Source organism: Podarcis filfolensis, assembly GCF_964270895.1.
Source record: "Podarcis filfolensis genome assembly, chromosome: 3".
In the NCBI taxonomy this organism is placed as follows: Eukaryota; Metazoa; Chordata; class Lepidosauria; order Squamata; family Lacertidae; genus Podarcis; species Podarcis filfolensis.
In genome coordinates this window covers 66,759,299-66,779,679 of record NC_139606.1, presented here as the reverse complement: position 1 = coordinate 66,779,679, position 20,381 = coordinate 66,759,299, and the positions used below count along the sequence as shown (strand labels likewise).

The 20,381-nt window shown below is 41.1% G+C and overlaps 1 protein-coding gene and 1 long non-coding RNA gene across 18 annotated transcripts in view; one reads left to right on the top strand and one right to left on the bottom strand.

Moving 5' to 3' along the window:
• The window catches only part of ESR1 (estrogen receptor 1), a 214,765-nt gene that overhangs the window by 67,834 nt on the left and 126,550 nt on the right, over window positions 1-20,381 (bottom strand). The gene's annotated exons all lie outside the window — the stretch shown is intronic.
• LOC310760089 overlaps window positions 1-20,381 on the top strand; it is a 112,195-nt gene that overhangs the window by 90,713 nt on the left and 1,101 nt on the right. For 2 of the 5 annotated variants that reach the window (XR_014546754.1, XR_014546758.1), the window contains 2 exons: window positions 11,617-11,732; window positions 17,221-17,371. This is a non-coding gene — a long non-coding RNA (uncharacterized lncRNA). Of the gene's footprint in view, window positions 1-11,616; window positions 11,733-17,220; window positions 17,372-19,962; window positions 20,195-20,381 lie in introns of all 5 variants that reach the window. The other 3 variants (XR_014546756.1, XR_014546757.1, XR_014546755.1) reach the window with 2 other exon arrangements.

Below are 20,381 nucleotides of genomic sequence, written 5' to 3'. Positions count from 1 at the left end.
GAGCTTGTTGGAGGCCTTGGTCTCATCAGACCCAGTCCTCTATCATTCATTATATGTTAGCAAAGGTAAGTTGTGTGTTTTTTTAAGAAGCTACTATCAGATTATACCAAGAACAAGTCTGTTGACTTGTACTAAATAAACAAAATAAAAAAAATTCCTCCTATTAAGCAGAAGACACTACGTGATTTAGTGACAGACCACGTAACACCTAAAAAAGTATTGTTCAGAACTATAATTTATTTTATTTATAAACTAGTCGCCTAAGGAATTAGAAATGTCTTGACATTTTACTTCTTCAGTTTGTACTGTATCAAAATATATTTACTACATTAGAGTCCATAGAAAATAAAGACTGACTATTCTGTGTTAGTCATACTTACAGTAGACAGCTGAAACCAATGGGTCTATTTTGAGTGTGACTTAGTTGGATATCACCTACTGTTTTAGTAACTTTGCTGCAACTTAAATCCATTAGTTTCAGTGGGTCTACTCTGAGCATGACTTTATGTGGTATAATTAATTTAAAATTGCAGCAGTCACTAAATTTCACTACCAATTCATATGCCACATACTATCATAAACAAAGTTTGGGGAGCAATTCTATAGTCCCCGTGCAGAGAAATTTGTGGGTTTTCATCTTGTAGCCACACAGGTTAAACACCCTACAGAAGCATCACAGGAACTTTGACGTGCTTTCGAACTGCTAGGTTGGCAGGAGCAGGGACCAAGCAACGGGAGCTCACCCCGTCGCGGGGATTCGAACCACCAACCTTCTTATCAGTAAGTCCTAGGCTCTGTGGTTTAGCCCACAGCGCCACCCGCATCCCTGATCTCTGGTACTTATACCTATATAAATGTTTACAGTAAGAACGTCACAGTTTACTACTCCAGTTATTATATAATATTCTTCCTAACAGCTATTATATTTATTTATTAGATTTATATACCAACTTTTTGCCAAGGCACCCAAGGCAGTTTTAATTTTTTTAAATAAGAATTACTAATCATAAAACAGGGACGCGGGTGGCGCTGTGGGTGAAACCACAGAGCCTAGGGCCTGCGAATCAGAAGGTCAGCGGTTCAAATCCCCGCAACGGGGTGAGCTCCCGTTGCTCGGTCCCTGTTCCTGCCAACCTAGCACTTCAAAAGCATGAAGTGCAAGTAGATAAATAGGTACCACTCCGGCGGGAAGTTAAACAGCATTTCTGTGCGCTGCTCTGGTTCACCAGAAGCGGCTTAGTCATGCTGACCACATGACCCCGAAGCTGTATGCCGGCTCCCTTGGCCAATAAAGCAAGATGAGCGCCGCAACCCCAGAGTCCGCCACGACTGGACCTAATGGTCAGGGGTCCCTTTACCTTTACCTTTAATCATAAAACACCTAAATCCCAGGGAATGGAGTCACATCCTCTGCAACACACATGCTTCTATTCTCTTTCATAAGGTAACGACCACTGTATAGATTAGGAAATGTCAGAGTATGTCTGAAGCACTTTTTCTCATAATCAGAATGTCCTGTGTACATGAAACTCTAGATTACAGAAATAAATCCCTCTGGTCACAATAAAACCTCGTTTCCACATAAAGGACTTAGAGCTATCATATGTCTAGTCTTATGTCTAGCATCAGATTTGTTATACAATTCTGCAGGATGTCAAAGACACAAATAGTTGACCTTAAATGTGATTGAACAGAACAGGATACCTGAGACTGATTTGAGATGAGAAGTCGTAGTAATCAAAGCATAGCTACAAACGAAAGGAAAGCTCCTGACTTTAAGCTAAAGCTTTATTCTGTGTGACCAGTAAATATATTCTGTTGCTCATACTGGCCAAAAGCTATTACAGTGGTACCTCGGGCTAAGAACTGAATTCGTTCTGGAGGTCCGTTCTTAACCTGAAACTGTTCTTAACCTGAAGCACCACTTTAGCTAATGGGGGCTGCCACCGCTGCACGATTTCTGTTCTCATCCTGAAGCAAAGTTCTTAACCAGAGGTACTATTTCTGGGTTAGCGGAGTCTGTAACCTGAAACGTCTGTAACCCGAGGTACCACTGTACATGGCTTTGTTGTATAAAAAATTTTCTTTAAGTATTAAGTTGCTAAACTTGATGGCCATTGCTAAATAAGAGACACAGTAGAAAAAATATACAACCAAACATCCACTCAGAAGTAAGCTCTTCTGAATTCAATGGGGCTTACTTCCAGTGAAGTGGGTTAGGATTAAAGATTTAGTGAATACTCATTAACAACTAGCTTTGGGTATTTTACTCAAAACTCAAAATAATAAAATACCAATAGTAAGCATTTACTGTTTATGGAGATGAGTGGGGACACCCCCTCCCTGAAATCCAAAGCAAAACAAAAAAGTTTCTATCAAAATAAATATGGAACAAAGTTGCAATAAAGAGCAATACTGTAAGTATTTTATCTTATATTATGAAAAGCAGAACATGTCAGGATTAACACTGTATGAGTGAAGGTTGTACAGCACCCAAAATTGACAAGCAAATGATACTGACCAGAGCTATGGCTTATATAATTTTAAATAATTTGGTGTGCCTAAAGTTGACATACCAAGCATATTTACTCAGAAGTAAGTCCCACTGAGCTCAAGGGGACTTACTGTGCAGTAAGCGTGTGTTTAGAATTACAGACCTAGTGCATTTGTATCTCCGTAGATAAGTCTTGGCAATTCTGACAAAGCTGACTTCAATCACTCTTCTAAGCCTTACTCTCTATTTACATCCTATCTGGAGGCTGGGCAAGTCTATTATCACATGGTCACAACAATTTAATAATTGCCTTGCTGGATCAGACGAAGTAGTCAAATGTATATTGCCTCCTGCAATGGAGTTTCAGTGCAAGTATCACAGATAATATTGACTGATTGGACTATCTTTCATGAATGTGTCTACTACCTGTTTAAAGGCACCAAAACTAGTAGTTCTCTCTACTACATTGTCTCTAAAATGAGGGTGGGGGCTGTCCTATCCATATGAAATTTGTCATTTCTGATGCCAGGGGCGGCTGGAAGTAAGTAGAAAGCATTTCATTCCATGTATATGAAATACACCATATGTATTCATGCTTCTCGCAAGACAACACATTTTGGAAGAAATACATAGGAAACCAGAGGGTTATTTTCATCTGCCAACCATTAGAAAGTCCTCATTTCTAAGTGGATTTCATGAAGTAATGAAACAAGATATAATCCGGGGATCTCATCAACAATACACCATCTAAAATTCAGTTTCAAAAGGGAATTCTACATTTTCAGTTCATTCTGAGGGTTTTTTGTTTTTGCTACAATGAGTCCATCTCACATGTGTTTTTATTGTAATTTATTTCACATATGTTTTCATCTGTTATGACATATTGTATTCCTAGTTCCATCAATAGAATCCACTGTCTCCTAACACTCATGAGTCTCCAGTTATTTTGACTGTGGTGTTATGAGCTTGGAGGGGTGGGAAGGAAGGAAGCAAGATCCTTCTAACCCCTGGATCCAGCAAGTGTTGAAATATAAGCTAGTCAAGCTTCCTGTGTTGAGGTGATAGCCTGGGTGATGGGCCATTAAGAGAACAAAGGAAAGGGGGCTTTGTGCAAGACGACGAATGCATAGAGTCCCTCTCTCAACTCAGATACTTAGAACAACAAAGACTGAGGTTAGAGTTGAGAGTTTGCAGTGAAGTGACCTAGAAGTAAAGCAACAAGCTGGAGAAAATATCACAGCAAAGTTTTAGTTTTGTTTGCATCCAAGGGCATGGGCTAAGGGAGAAACAAGACCCTAGTTGGGGTCAGATGCTGTGAACCTCTCCATCACAGGTTCAGGTTGTAAATATGTGTATATATGTGCATAGGTATATATGTAAATAAACCATATTATCATAAAGACATCACAGTCTCCACTATGCCTCATTTCCAAAAAGAAATATGAACCCTGGGTAAGTGCCTGGAACTCCCGGAATCTCTCTTTTTATATATATATATGATATTTATTCAGAGTTTCAAAAATACATAAGTATAAAAAAAGAACAGAAAAATACAACAGAAAAATATATCAAAAAGAAAGTACAAAAAGAAAAAACAAGAAAAAGGAATACAAATCCCATATTGCATCTTTTCATTTGCTTGTTTCTTGGACCTCCTCACACCTCCCTTTTTGTATTCTAGCTTAATTCGTTGTTTCAGCAAATTCTTCCCATATTTCTCAATTTTTGTTTAAATAATTTATCTTAACAGTCTATCTTATTTATTAACTCAACATATCCTTTCCATCTTTTGCTATATTCTATTGTTCAATTTACATTAATTTTTTTAACCTTATCTTGCCTTAAAAATCTTAAAATTCGAATTTTAAACCATATTTCTACATAACTCCTTAAATCCTTTTTACTAAAGCCAATTGGTTCCATTCCAGCATAATCCCTGATATTTCATTAGTGTTACACTAATTCCAAAAATAGAAAGAAATTTTTCTTTTTATAGACTTTTTCTTTTTCTCTAGTTTTTATCCAACGTCCCTTCTTCCTGGTCTCGGGTTATGTCAGTCCTTTCTAACCATTGCATCCAGTCCATCAATCTGGTGATCTTATGTCCGAGGCCCTTAGGTCTCTTCTATGCCCCTTCTGCAAATTTTTTTGTTCTTGTTTGTGCTTACGCTCTTCTTTATCTTTTGTTGGTTTCTTTCGTAGTTTATTTCCTTTCTCCTTGGGGAGTGGGTCTCTGGGGAACTCCAGCTGGTAATAATCTCCATTTTCCTTCATCAAGCTAGCCCATTCCCCGCAGTCCCACTCCCCATCATCGTCATTGTAATCCAAAAAGTAGTTATCCAAAAGATAATTGTCAACCTGTTTCATAGTCCCACCAGAATTAAGAGCTTCCTTAACTCCAGACGCTTCCAGCCACACTCCAAGTTCAATCTTCCAAAGCAGCGGCTTTTGCTCCTGCTGGACTTTGGGTCTCACCATTTGTGTTGCTTGGGGTGCAGTCGCAACCTCTTCCGTCTTCATCTGCCCTTGGACTTGCCCTGTCAAACCAGTTTCCTGAATTGGTCTCTGTATAGTTTCTTTATCCTTGTTTCCTGTTAAATCATATTCACTGGCTACAGCAGTCATCAAGTCCAACTTTTCATTCATCAAGTTCATCTTCTCATGCAACTACTCCAGCAATGCATTTGTCCTGCCAAGGGCAGACACCAAAACTTCCTCCCAGCACATTTCTGTTCAAGGTCAAACGACTGGTCCCACGATCTCAATCTCGCAGCTGTGAAGTCTCCGAATAAACTGCAACAGCAAACTGACAGGCTCCCTCTAGGGGACATAATTTCTATTTGTATCCATCTTTAAAAACGTATCCAACAAAGGAAAATTACTTTCGATTTTCAAATACTTTGTTTCTTTGAAATGCAGAAATGCAGAAAGCAGCGTTGAAGTTAGTTTGTTTCTCTTTTTTTTTTTTTTACTATCTGTCAAAGTGCTCCACTTTTAATCAATGGACGTCTCCAACGATTTCTGTCCTGACACCCCGTTCCCAGGTTTGGGACAATGGAAACTTATATTCCTTTACTCTCTCTCCTGCAGGCTTAAACAATCAAATCCCCCCCCCCCTTTTCTCCTGCTTCCAAGGGGGTTTTATTGGTTCTGAAGAAACCAGAGGCCTTTCTTTTGGGCATAGTCGGCCAATTGGTGCCAAAGAAGGATAGAACCTTCTTTATGTATGCAACAACAGCAGCAAGAATACTTATTGCAAAGTATTGGAAGACACAAGATTTACCCACCCTGGAAGAGTGGCAGATGAAGGTGATGGACTATATGGAATTGGCGGAAATGACTGGCAGAATCCGAGACCTGGGAGAAGAGTTGGTGGAAGAAGATTGGAAGAAATTTAAAGACTATTTGCAGAAACACTGTAAAATTAATGAATGTTAAAATGATGTTGGATTGAAAATAAGTGGTATTAGCAACAAAGTTAATAAGAATATGCAAAAATGGATTGATAATGGATGAAAATATAGAGTTATAATATGTTAAGATATAGAGTTAAGATAAAGGAAAGAGGGTAAGGATTTGCTGATTTGATTATGTAAATAGGAACACAAAAAGGGGAGGTGCGAGGAGGTCAAGGAAACAAGCTAATGAGTTTAAAGATACAAAAAATGGATTTGTTTTTAATTTTTTCTTACTTATTCGTTTTTTGTATTTTGTATGTTTATTTTTTCTTTTTTTCTTTTTTTTATTTTATGTATTTTTGTATGTTTTCTTTTTATTTATCTTTTTTATATGTTTTCTTTCTATTTTGTAAACCTTTGTTTTTTGTAAAATCTCAATAAACATTTTATAAAAAAAAAACAAGGGGGTTTTATTGGTAGTAGATGCAGGAAATTTCAATCTTTAAAACAACTTTCCAGGCTATTAGATTGCAAGGTTTTTGCTTCAGTCTGTTTACAAAAAGCAGAAGGCGGACTTCCTGTTTAAACCTTCCTGCTTCGGAGCCTAATTCACAAATTTCTTAATCCAATTTTCCATTTTTACTCACGGGTACTGAGTCCAATTGTCATCAGGAGAAAGTCAGCGCTCTCCGACGATGGCTGTGCGGCTTCCCTCCGTGAAAGTAGCAATCGGTTCGCTGCACCACGCTGCTCACCCCACTTCGCTCCGGAGCCCCAAAGAGGGTGTTTCCCCTAGAGGCGCTCTTGGTGCTCTGCCGAACCCCACGTTCCCAGGCTCCTCCGCCTGGGATTTCTAGCGGGTCCCCGCCTTCGCCGCGGCGGGAAGACCCAATTTCCATGGAGCCCGTTCCTCCAATCGGAGGAACTCCGCCATTCGTCGATAGCGCTGACCCGGAAGTCCTGGAACTCCCGGAATATCATACCACTTGGAGACTGAGGAGGCGTGCAACAGTATTTTTGTCCAGTCCTTGCCCCAATATCACTTTTCTAGATTATAATCAGTATTTCACACCACATATGAGATGTGTACCAATTTACATTTACTTTCACTGAATATCATTTGCCATTTGTTGCCCTTTCAGCTTGGAGAGGTATTTCTGAATTCTTCGCAATCTGCTTTGATTTCATCAACTTTATGTTCTGTGGCAGGCTTTCTCAACCTTGGCCCTCCATATGTTTTTGGCCTACAACGCCCATGATCCCTAGCTAGCAAGACCAGTGGTCAGGGATGATGGGAATTGTAGTCCCATCTGGAGGGCCGAGATTGAGGCAGCCTGTTCTGTGGTATCAGCAATAACGCCAATTCGTGGTTTTTTTTAAAAAAAATAATATGTAGATATTTAAATTTAGGTATATAATCTTTCCAGAGAGATCTATTAAGAGTCTTATGATTCTTTTGTTCCCTCATTGTATATCTTTTCCCATTTCAGACAGATAATAAAAAGGGAGTATTCCTTTTCCAGATGACACTTACACATGACATCCTATTCCTACACCCCTGCCAAATGGCTGAACCGATCAACTGTGCAGATTCCAATCTATGAAAAGTGTGGCATACAGCTATGCTATCTTCCCTTACTCTCTCCATCTGATAAATCACAATTGTTTTTTAGTGCTTGGCATGTGATCAAACCAACAGCTGTACTAGAATAAAAAACAAAATCAATCACTCACCACCATCTCCCTGTTATCACCCATGAGACAATGAGCATTTTGGGGAACACATCTTTCAGGATGAAAAAATAAGTTATGTAGCTGCAGAGCCATGTGGAAAAAGTATTTGCTTTTTCTAAAAACTGCAAGTGATACATTTGATACCACCACTATCAAATATCCTGCATGCAAAAAAATGGGCAGAAATGCCTAAAATATAGCATCATCTATAAATAATAATAATAATAATAATAATAATAATAATAATAATAATAATAATTTATTTATACCCCGCCCATCTGGCTGGGCCTCCCCAGCCACTCTGGGCGGCTTCCATAAAAACCAAAAATACAGTAAAATATCACACGTTAAAAACTTCCCTGAACATGTCTTCTGAATGTCAGGTAGTTGTTTATCGCTTTGACATCTGCTGGGAGGGCGTTCCACAGGGCGGGCGCCACTACCGAGAAGGCCCTCTGCCTGGTTCCCTGTAGCTTTGCTTCTCGCAATGAGGGAACCGCCAGAAGGCCCTCGGCGCTGGACCTCAGCGTCCGGGCAGAATGATGGGGGTGGAGACGCTCCTTCAGGTATACTGGACCGAGGCCGTTTAGGGCTTTAAAGGTCAGCACCAACACTTTGAATTGTGCTCGGAAACGTACTGGGAGCCAATGTAGGTCTTTCAAGACTGGTGTTATATGGTCTCGGCGGCCGCCCCCAGTCACCAGTCTAGCTGCCGCATTCTGGATTAGTTGTAGTTTCCGAGTCACCTTCAAAGGTAGCCCCACGTAGAGTGCATTGCAGTAGTCCAAGCGGGAGATAACCAGAGCATGCACCACTCTGGCGAGACAGTCCGCGGGCAGGTAGGGTCTCAGCCTACGTACCAGATGGAGCTGGTAAACAGCTGCCCTGGACACAGATTTGACCTGTGCCTCCATGGACAGCTGTGAGTCCAAAATGACTCCCAGGCTGCGCACCTGGTCCTTCAGGGGCACAGTTACCCCATTCAGGACCAGGGAATCCTCCACACCCGCCCGCCTCCTGTCCCCCAAAAACAGTACTTCTGTCTTGTCAGGGTTCAACCTCAATCTGTTAGCCGCCATCCATCCTCCAACCGCCTCCAGACACTCACACAGGACCTTCACCGCCTTCACTGGTTCTGATTTAAAAGAGAGGTAGAGCTGGGTATCATCTGCATACTGATGAACACCCAGCCCAAACCTCCTGATGATCTCTCCCAGCGGCTGCATGTAAATGTTGAAAAGCATGGGGAGAGGACAGAACCCTGAGGCACCCCACAAGTGAGAGCCCAGGGGTCTGAACACTCATCCCCCACCACCACTTTCTGAACACGGCCCAGGAGGAAGGAGCGGAACCACTGTATGACAGTGCCCCCAGCTCCCAGCCCCTCAAGACGGTCCAGTAGGATGTTATGGTCGATGGTATCAAACGCCGCTGAGAGATCCAGCAGAACTAGGAAACAGCTCTCACCTTTGTCCCTAGCCCGCCGGAGATCATCAACCAGTGCGACCAAGGCAGTTTCAGTCCCATGATGAGGCCTGAATCCCGATTGGAAGGGATCCAAATGGTCCGCTTCTTCCAGGCGTGCCTGGAGTTGTTCGGCAACCGCTCGCTCAATCACCTTGCCCAAGAATGGAAGATTTGAGACTGGGCGATAGTTGGCCATCGTGGCCGCATCTAAAGATGGTTTTTTAAGAAGCGGTTTAATAACCGCCTCTTTCAGCGGGTCTGGGAAGGCTCCCTCACGGAGGGAAGCATTCACCACCCACGAAGCCCATCGCCCAGTCCTTCCCGGCTAGCTTTTATAAGCCAGGATGGGCAAGGATCCAGGAGACAGGTGGTTGGTTTCACTCGTCCAAGCAGCCTGTCCACATCCTCGGAGGTAACAGATTGAAATTGATCCCACTCAACTTGACTAGACAGAACTCTAGCACTCTCCCGCCCCGGCCCTGCTCCCACGGTGGAGTCTACTTCTTCCCGGATCTGAGCGATTTTATCTGCAAAAAACTTTGCAAAATCATTGCAGGAGAACATGTGGCCCGTACTGGGCCCCGATGTTGCAGGTGGTTCCGCTAAATTGTGAACCACCTGAAAAAGTCTCCTGCTGCTGTTTTCTGCAGATGCAATAGAGGCGGTGAAGAAATTCTTCTTCGCCGTCGCTATCGCCACTTGGTAGGCTCGACGTTGAGCTCTAACCTGTGTCCGGTCAGATTCGGAATGAGTTATCCGCCACCGGCACTCTAGCCGTCTCAACGATTGTTTCATTGCCCTCAGATCCGTGGAAAACCACGGGGCTGTCCGGGCTCCATGCAATCGGAGAGGGCGCTTCGGAGCCAAACAGTCAATAGCCCTGGTTAACTCCACATTCCAGCGGGCCACCAGGGAATCAGCTGAAAGGCCATCAACATGGGATAAAGCATCCCCTACCACTCTCTGGAAAAGGTTCGCAGAGAAATAGCTGGTACCCCAAGAATGAAATTAATGGAGATATGCATGTACTGCACTGACACTGGCTAGACTGTTTTGGGTTGAGGGTAAGATTCACCCTTGGCCAACCCTTCTAGGAGCGTCCAGGGACTTGACCAGTGGTGGATGTGGCCAAAAGTAGATGCGGCCGCCCCACACTCTTGCATACACATACATACAGGAAGACTTGCGGACAGACATAAACAAAGTCACAGTCTGCTCTCCTCAGCTGATTTGTGCAGATGAGCTATGGAAGGGAGTTATACCCTTCTCCCTTTTCGTCATTACCACCCCCTTTCCTCTCATCAAATTATCATTCTGGGGCTCATTTGCATCCCCATCAGCGTGTTGCCCTCAAATCACCCTACCATTCTATCAGCTTTTTTCTTTTCTTTTTGTCACTGCCAACAGAATTAGTGGTGTTTTATACAACCCAAAAATATTGCTGCTGGGGTAGTGAAAGATAAGGCCCCCAAACTGGGGATTAGGCTCCCCTGCATTAGAGTTTTAATTAAAACAATGTAAGCATCATGAATAAAGAAGCTTGCAGAAATGTAATTAATGGCAAAGGTTACATGAGGTATCATTGTGCAATGGAACTCTGCAGAACTTTGCACTGTGCACTTATTTGCTTTCTTACTAACTTACTATATTTATTATATAAAGTCAACCAGTAACATAGGGCAGCTTTCAACTTATGATAGACTGGAGGGCACAACATCTGCACTAAGAAAGGTTGCACAAGGAGAGGGCTGCTTACCCCTTCCTTCTACCTGAAGCCTCTCGGCCCCCGAAAAATCTCCCCATATAATATGAGCCATGTCAGTGGGAGAGAGAATCATGAACAACTGGGAAGAGGCAGCTTGTGTGAGCAGGAGCATCATGTGCACCGCCACCCAATTCTTGACAATTCCGTTCTCCCACTGCAGCCTCTCGCAACATAACACATCAAGGAGGGGCTCTTGATCAACCAGAGTGGTGATGTTGCTTTGTGAGTGTAAGAGGTTGCAGGGGGTGTTGAACATGAGAGTGATCTGTTGTGTGAACAACTTTCTCTTTTTAGATCTAAGCCATGGTGAACAACTCCATATGTTTCTGGGCTACAACTCCCATCACTGCTACCATTTGCACTCCGGGCTGAGGCTGGAGTCCACAACAACTGAAGGGCACGACTTTCGTCACTCTGTTCTGAAAGGCAAATCTCTTAGGTCTCAGGCCCAGGCAACATATTGTGGAGAGATATGTGAACGCTGTTGAACAACATCTCCTCGCGTGAAATCCTATGCAAACAGCAACAAATGAAGTGTAAGTGTGTGTGTGTGTGTGTGTGTGTGTGTGTGTGTGTGTGTGTAAATACTAACACAATAACATCACATTTTCTTTTCAACTACTTGCATTGGAGGGTGGGAGGAAATATGAATTGCCAGCAGCTATGCAACTGTTCATCAGCTGAGCTGTGTTTTGGTGGAAGAATCTAAGCTGGGGCTTCTGACTGCAAGTGTGACTGTTTTCCCCTCCTTCTCTCAGAGCAGAGCCAGCCCATCCATGATGCAGGGTGAGACAGCTGCCTCAGGTGGTGGAAATTGAGGAGGTGGCACTCCCACGAGTGTCCCCACTGTCCTACCACCACAGAAGCAATTCAGGTAAGGGAGGCTTCAGCAGCAGCAGGGAGGCACAACTTTCTACTGCCCAGGTTTTCCGCTGGTCTCCCCCACCCCAGTGGCAGAAAGGGGCCAGCAGCAAAGCTCCGTGGAATGCCTCCCCTCTCACTGGGTCGATGAGAGGCCTTCCCTTGTCCAGCTTTGCCACCAGGTGGGCAGGGAACTTTGAAAAACGTCATGCCCTTCTCCATTGCAGGAGCGGCAAGAGGCAGGGGAACGCCTCTCAGTGACTCACTGCTTTATAAGATAGAAGCTTTTGTGTACTCATACGCCGTTATAAAAGAAACATTTTAATTCCCTTCTTACAGTAACATAACAGATTATAGCAAATGGTGGCAATGATGCATAGCTTCTGTGTGCTCTGTCCCAACTGAGCATACTGCTTTACTCCAGCCATACTGCTTTATAACAGATTTGGATAGGAATCAAACCAAAACAAACCTTAATATAACAGTGACACAAAATTAATAAATTTAAAGCTTCCAGCTATGCTGAAATAAACTAACAGAGCTTTCTCTCATTCACTCACTTCACTAAATTCTTTTCATCAAGCCAATCTTTTATATTGCTCTCTCTCACCTTGTGCCTCTACAAGGATAATTATAACTTGCACTTATTATAATGGAACCTTTATAACTGACTTCATCATGCTTTCAAACTCACAACAACCTTTACACCCAAATTCTTTTACATACACCAAATAATAAATTATGGAAGCTTTAGAACTGACCTCATCCCACTTACAAACTCACAATAATTTTTACATCCCCCAAATAAACACTCAAGTTGGCTTTTTGCTGAACAAATATATCATTAAATGAAATATATGCCAATACTATGCTAGAACCTGGATTTACTTCATTTGACTCAGCATAATTCATTTGTAATAATCATAATTTCAACATGTGTTAGATATTGCTGTAAAATTCTAAATGTAAACAAACTGGGAAACAGAATTATTTCATTTTTAAGGAAACATGAATAGTATTGCAAAACTGGAGTCCAAATGATTGACTTCTGGGAGGTTTCAGACTTACTGTGGCAACTGTTGTAATTGTTGATATACAGAGGACAATAATGTAGTAAATTAATCCCATATCTATATGCATAACATTTAGTTATCTGTCTTTGATGTAGGGGTGAGAATTGCTAATAAATTTAATGCACTGTTTTTAGATTGCGGATATATCTAAATATATTTCCCAAATAAAAGTAGAAATATAAGGACACATCTCACCCTTCCTTTGGCCATCTTGGAGGGCCTTAGTTTGGGAGTTTCCATTTATATTTCTGCCACATTATACGCACCTACATTTTATCAGTGAAGTGGGACCCCATAACTTCTGCTCATGTTTCTTTTGACAGCAAGTATGGACAGGGTCGTGGTATTGACTAGAGGGCGAGAAACAAAGCATGTTCTCTGCTTTGGAGCTCTGGGTATCTTCAGTTCAGTTCCAATGTAGATTTTTCAAAACATACAAAAATGTGTGATTTCTAAACACAGGCTTTCTAACTCTTTTGGGTGTTAAATCATACATTCATAGTGTCTGATTCTTTGTTCACTATTTAGACCTCCCTTGTATTCTAGTGCTGTGAAGTATGATTTCAACTGTGGGCAGTAAAAGGGCACATACTTCCATTGCTGCAGCTGACCATGCTACCTTGCATTTTTGAGCATGCTCAGTTGCATTTTAGAGACTTCCAGTGTGGCAGGCCCTGTTTTCGGAACAGAATCTCTGTTGGGATTCTATTTGTACTTTCCCAAAACAACTGAAAACATATTTGTTTCAACAACCTTTTTCAGTTAGCTTAAAAATGCATTTGCCTTAGGTGTTTATTTTATATTGTTTATAAACCCATCTTTATTGTTTTCAAAGCAACTTCTAGTTGTTTTTCTGTAAATTGGCTTGAGACTTATGTGGAAGATGATTCAAAATTTAATAAAGTAAATAATAATAGTAATATGTAAAAAGCTGCTATGGATGCTTTCAGTAATCACACAAATCAGGTGTTTTGCAAGGAAGAGGGCATGGATAGAGATAAAATCCAATACCCTTACTTCTTCCAAATAGTTTCTGGGAGTGCTAATGGCTTTTCTTTAGAGGTTTTATGTGCACAACCACAACAGCTGGATTAAGGCATTTGTCCAGAAATGCTTGCTTAGCAAAAAGAAAGATCAGTATATTTCATTTAATCAGCCCAGCCCAAGAAAACACGGCATTTAACAAGGTGAGCACCAAAGATGAAGCGTAAGCAACAACATGCTGCAGAACTAAACACATCTTAATACAATATACAACCAAATGGAAGGAAACTTACTCTTTAAAATATGAGGAACACACACACAGTTCTTAAATAAACTATAGGAAATGCAATCAAACTTGTTAATGAATTCCTGTCTCCCACTATAATTGCCCTTTGAAACTTTCCCCTTTAAATTTTACATTGCACTTATTAGCCTGGTATTTAGGTTTCAACTAATACAAGTAGGGGCCTGCAACCAAATGTTGCAAAGGATTTTGAATTACGTTTGTAGCAGATGTATTAGTAAAGAGATAAAAGAAGCATGGGCATTTATTTTCTGGAGTTTGGGGAGGTGTTGCCTTGGGGAGCATGCTGCTGTGCTCATGTTTTGCTTGTGAGGTCAGGATGCTGGGCTGCATGGGTCTTTGGCCTCTTCCAGCAGGGATCTTATTTTATTATAGGTTGGAGCCTTCACTATAGGAACTTATTTTCCTTTTAAAAAATATGATTTTATGTATTCATTTATTTCTGGAGTTTCTATACTGCCTTTCTGCCAAGTCACCCAGGGCAAACACATTATATAACATGTCAAGTGCCAGAGTCCTCTTAGGCCGACTGGGAGCCAATAGTATGTGTGCTCCCTGGCCTGCCCATCTTCTGGCAGCATTGCAAGGGAATACATTCATGATTTGAAAAGTTCTTGAGGTCTGAGTGCTGCTGGGGAAGCAGACTTTACCTTGCCTTTAAGCTTGGTGCTATTGAGGGACATTTCTAGAAAAATAGGTGATGGTACTCACCATGAAGTGGTTACAGTAAGTCTTTAACTCTTTAACAAAAAACAAAAAATGTGTCAGTCCTGTGTACCCTTAAGTACCCCCTGAAAAAAGCACTGGGTTCTTCCAAGCCCGGAAGAGCAGGAGATTTCCAGACAGAGCTGGTCCTGAGGAGGATGTGGCTATCCTTGAGGTTCTGTCACAAGCATCAATAAGATGTACACACACACACACACACACACACACACACACACACACACTCCTGCAAGACTCAGGGTTTCCCCATAGCTAACTTGTTTCCCCTGTTTTTGCCTCAGGAAAACCTAGTTCAGTATTAGAAAGCGTGATGAAAAGTTAAATTACGGATGGTATAAGAAGTAACTGAGTGTGCTTCTCTGAACAAAGGCAGCTATTTTCTTATTTCCACTGAATATTGGAGGGGAGTGAACAGACATGCATATCAATCTGCTCTTGTAAATTAAATGCAAACATAGTCAGCAATTGTCAATGATATATTTGTTAATTAAAATGTCTCGTGGAACGTCTGGTGTGAAACTGTCAAAGCTTCTGTGTTCAATGTCTTCTGAGTGAAAGGGATTATTCTAGCGGAAGGGCTTATGAGACGTATCAGTGTAATTATTTCCACAAAAATGTAGTTGTTTCAGTTATTTATACTACATTTTCAGAAGTTGCAATATCATTTAATCTGCATCAATCGAAAGACTTGAAATGTCTCGCAAACAGTTTTCAAGATGAAAACATGACCCCTGTAAGCAAACTTGCTAGCAAAAGCCTTAAAGATAACATAAATTAACTAAAGATAAGAATTGTAACGATTCAAACTCAAAAATGTATGAAGGTAGGCTATGCTGGGTTCAGAGGTCTGAGACCCTTAAAAATAAGAATTTGGGCTCAGCCTACGCTTGGTAGGCTTACTTCAGAGTTCCTTCCTTCTTATAGCTACATGCAGACTTATGTTCCTTCCTTCTAGAATTCCCCCCCACCCCTGCCTGCCCACAATAAGTCCTGGGGTGGGCTTCTGCTTAGGTCAGAGCATTCTGAACTCTTGGCTTGGGTCAAGAAATGGGAATGTCATAAGCAGTACACACAGCTCAATCTCAGGTGAAGCAACTGATTTTAAGCTGGACAGGTCTTGGCCAAACAAAGTTGTGGCTGCACGTAGGATTCTTTCATCTCTGTGTAAGAGGCTGATTTGGACATAACACTGAAAAAATGACCTACATGCACTGGAAACTGAGCTTCTATTAACTGCTACGTATTCCATGTGGCAAACAAAAGGAATCTTAAACAAAATTTGGGAGAATGCCAAATATGCCAAATAACTTATCAGACACCAACATACAAATGGGTTTTTTTTTAATATCGAAAGGTCAGCTTTTCATCAAAAAGGAAAAAAAGGACTGCAACAGCAAATGGATTCAAGATGGCAATCCATTAGTAACCCAAATATTGTAAGCAATTCTCTCCTTAAGTTTCAGAATACTTTTAAAAAATACATCTGTTGTCAATGACAGGCAAAAAAGATTATCATCCCATTAAGATATGGGGCTCAAAAGAAAAAGCAGGTGAAGATTAAAGAAAAGGAGATGAAGATGTTTATGTAAACCACTTAGAGGTTTTGAGAATTAGTATACAAATTGTGTTAAGTAAGAAGTTAACTCCTGCTGGACCCCATTGAAATCAATGGGGCAAGTTAATCAGGGCTAGCTTATGTTCCATTGATTAAAAAAGGAGTTAAATTTGACTATTTTATTTACAATGGGATCTATGACTGCACTCCTATGAACACATACTTGGGAGAATATTCTACAGGGGGATTTCTAATAAATATATATCCTCTTATATTCATGAGATGACAAAGAAATTGGCTGGTGAAAATATACTTCTTCTGTTTAATAGTGCAGTATGGAGCCAAAAAGCCAACTTTAAATGTTCCTAGTTCGTAACTGACAAATTGATCTTTACGTTTAGCATCAGTAAAACCTATATTGACTAGAATGTATACTATTTAAAAATGGCTCTCTTCAAATCCTTCACACATCTAAGATCCAATTCAGTGGGAAGATTGGGTTTTCATAAGGCACAGCTGCAGAACAACAAGAAAAGCTCTCAGATCCAGGGGAATTAAAACTATAAAAATACAAATTGAGTGACAGCAAGGATGAGCCCTTATTAGAGTCACCTGTGACTGATCCTATATGCTATTCTCTAATTTGTTTGATTTTTAAAATGTTGTTGTTGATTTGTAGAATGGGCAACACAAATTCAGGCTGACAAGTGAATTAGGGATGCATGAGAAAGGTTTATCAGATGCATGAGAAAATATACTGGAAGAATTTATTGGGTTAGCTGCAAAGTTTCATCCTGTGTATCTGCTACTATGAACAAGCACAGAAAGACAGGGCTGAAGATGTTCTTTGTTCAACCATTAGGTACAGCAGGAGTTGGAAAACTGTGTGTGGCTTCATTAGCTAATCAGAGAAGACTGGCTGGGAAAAGAGCTGCATGAGGAAGTGGTGTCACATCTACTGGATCCTAACTGAGGCACTACACCCACCCACCCATGCAACACAGACTGACAAGGTAAGAAAACAGCAGGGATGGGCAACCTATGTTGGACTGCAACTCCCATCCGCCGCATGGCAATGGTTAATGATGATGGGAGTTGTAGTCCAACAACTGGAAAACTACAGATTGGCTTCTCCTTGCCTAAGGGCTCTGGGAAGAAGCTGAATGAGGAAAGGGTGTGGTTGGTGTTGCGTGGATCCAGGCTGGCTTTCTAGCATGCTGGACAGCTGTGCTGGTTATGCAAGAAAGCTGACAAATCTAGGCTTCCTAAGCGTTGGCTTATTGTATCTCCCGCTCTATAATCAGATCCAAGTGCATAATATTTTTATGTTCACTGAACTGGGACATCTGTATCCAATCCAAAAAGAAGGGTAAATGTGTTTAAGTATCTTTGGGATCTAATGTACAAAATGGCAACAAAAATACATTCTGAGACAGAACATGCTGAAATAGTACCCCTTTTCAGCAGATGGCTGAAGTCTACTGTTCCAGTCAGAATATAAAATTTACTATAAAATGGGCTCCTACATTGTCATTACAGAATAGAAAGCTTTTTGTTTTGACAACATGAATGTTTTTTTATGTCATGAGACAAAAAAATGCAATAGATAGATAGATAGATAGTTTCATGCTGCAAAATCCTGTAAGGTTTTGAAAGTATTTTTTCCTCAGTGCACTCCAACCGTAAATGCGATTTTATTTTTCCATGTGGCTCAGAGTGAGAGAAACTACAGCTACATAACTATTTATACTACAACAACATCAGCAGTAGTCAAGAGCCATTGTTCGAATGATATTTATGATATTTCCCCTTTCCCCTCTTAAGTAACTTTTATGGAGAGGAGATTAAACTGAGTGATAAACTAGTACTTGAGTGCTTTTGTGTTCTAGGCTCCTCCATGGAGATAGCAACTGAAGCCACAGCCAAACACACTTCAGAGAAATGCAGTGGAGTAAGGAGAAACAGAAATGGTGCTCTTAGACTAAGAAAAAAGTTGTATAGTTAGCTATCCAGAGCAATAATTAGCAAAAAGGGTGAAAAAATACACAAATAATCTTATCCTCAAGTTAAGCACTGATCGTGGATAAGGATGCTTCTCGGCAGAGCATGGAGATTTGCTGGCAGGGGAAGATTATGAAAGTCTAGTAATAGCTGAAGCCACTTCAGCACTAAGACCGAATGGCAGCCTCACAAAAAGATAGGAAGGAGGAGTGTGAGTTTTGTGTTGGTCTGGTAGAACTAGAGGCTAAAGTAAATCAACATGATGGGCAGAACAATCCAAAGTGAGGCTGGGTAGGAGCAGATCAATCTTGCATCTCAAGCTCTGCCAATAGAAGTCAACAGCAGGTTTTCCCCCTTTAAAAAAGGGAAATGTTGACAGCTATGTTTGCTACACCAACTAATCTCAAGCATTCTGAAGTAATGTAAGTAACAAGGTGTACTTAAAAGCCATTGCAAATAGACAGCATGTGAACTACTGTACAAACAACACACAGAGAGGGGAGAGAGAGAAAGAGAAAGAGAGAGCAATAAAACAAGCACTTTATTCCAACCCTCAAACTTAGAATAAGAGGAGGTTAAGTTTCTAGCAGAAAAAGTCACTGACCTCTTTTGAAGCACTTACTGTCAGTAAATGGTGAACACCTCTCTCTCCATTTTACTTTAATTTTTTTTATATTTGGAGATCAGAATGACGGTTAATGAACCTTCAACCTAATTTCTAATTAGTGTGGAAGAGCATGCAGGTGCAAGGGCTACTCCTACTGTGTCTGTAGCTTCAAGATGAATCAAACCAGTGTATATTATTGTGAGGAGCATTGCAGAACAAGGCATGTATTGTCTTAACAATTTCTAACACCTGGATTTTTACTTTTACTTTTTTTAAAAAAAGAATTCCTTCTGTTAGTGACCTTCAGTGGTCGAATGCCTATCAATTTCTAAGTGAAATGGGATCATCCAAAAATAATATAGCGCTTTCTACATATATTAGGTACTCAGGCGTACTTAAATGTTAGGCTATAAAACATACACACAAAAAAACCATAAAACTATCTGACAGGAACCTGTAAATTTACAAAATACTGATGGTTAAGCTCACAGAGAGAGGTACATGGAGATTTAAAAACATAAATAAATCAGGCAGACATTTGCATTATTTGCACATGCCTGCTCTACCCAACATCCACACACTGAATGTGGCCATCTACAAAGAGGTAGCTACAAGTCAGCAACTACTCATGAATAGGAACTCCATGTGGTCAGGATCACAATGTGATCAACTGTCCTGATTATTGCAGCTTCTTTGGGAGTGGTGTGATATGCAATATAAGGAGTGAGGCCATGATGTGCAGCCTTGCTCAGTTCTCCAAACAGAGGCAAACACACGACTCCAAATCAATGGTTGAGAGCAGTCTAAGATGCAGAATTGTAGCATGTCTGCTGAAAATAGTAAAACAAGCCCTACTCAGGTGTTTCCCCTCGCGTAATTTCAGTGAGAGCCAAGAGTAGTGGTGCACTCATTGAACCTGCCCCTAAAGACATCTGAGCAGCACTTACAATGACCACTCCTCTTAGGGAGATAATACTCTAAAATATTTTATTGCAGGCCCAACTTACATGTGTAGATATGGTGATATATGAGCATGAGCATGCACTGGAGATACAAACAAGCATAATGTAGCATACTGAAGGCTGTGACCAGAGGAGGAATGACAGCTGGGAGGAGCACAGACAGAAGAAACGCCATGGTGCATCTACAACAGCGCAACCAGATGCCTTCATCTGCTCAACTGCAACAAAACATGTCTCTCCCGTTTTGGTCTCTACAGCCATAGCAGGTGCTGTAACTCTTCAACAGCCTGACTTCACCCCAAAAACGCACTCTTCCATTGTCGCCCGAGACTGACGGATGTCAACAATTTTATAGGGCTTATCCAGAAGAAGATTCCTCAATATCAAGCAAGCAGGATTCTTGAGGCTAACACATGTGAGAACCTGTTGCAGTGAGCTCATACTTTGCAGTTT